The following is a 582-nucleotide window of genomic DNA, read 5'->3' on the forward strand; positions in this document are numbered from 1 at the left end:
TGCTCCTGGTTGTGATATTTTGCTTTCTAATGCATCTTCTCGTGCGTTCCTCTCTGCTTCCAGTTTTGCGAGGACGTCTTGTTCTTCTTCCCCTTCTGACAAGGTTTCGATGTTGGCCGTCGTCTTTTTGCCCCCACGAAAAATCTTGATTGATTTTCCTGCGACCAGCGGTCTGAATTTCGATGTGAAAGCTTGATTGTTAGCACCGTATTCTTCTTTAAGAAAGCTTACTAGTTCGCTATTTTCTGTCGCTTTTATTGGGTCTAATAGGTTGTTAAACATCCCTAGGCATGTCGCACCGCTTTTTGCACTGTTGGATTGAGCGACAACGCTGGGCCGTCTAGTGTCGGTAACTGGACTGTTTTTGGTTGGCTTTTTAGTGCAGAGCAGATGACTTTTGAAAAAAACTGCCGCGGTTCCGTGTCCTCTTGCGCTACTTTGTTGGCGTTTAGACAGCTTTCTGCTGGGTTGTTGTTCTCGTAGACCCTAGCGATGCCGGCCACCTCAATGTGGTGCCAGGATACAGTGCCCCGTCTCATCGGGGGAAGCTAAGAGCCAGCAGCGTTCCTTTCATGGGGAACA

This window comes from Trypanosoma equiperdum, assembly GCF_001457755.1.
Source record: "Trypanosoma equiperdum strain OVI genome assembly, contig: ctg_1962, whole genome shotgun sequence".
Lineage (NCBI taxonomy): Eukaryota > Euglenozoa > Kinetoplastea > Trypanosomatida > Trypanosomatidae > Trypanosoma > Trypanosoma equiperdum.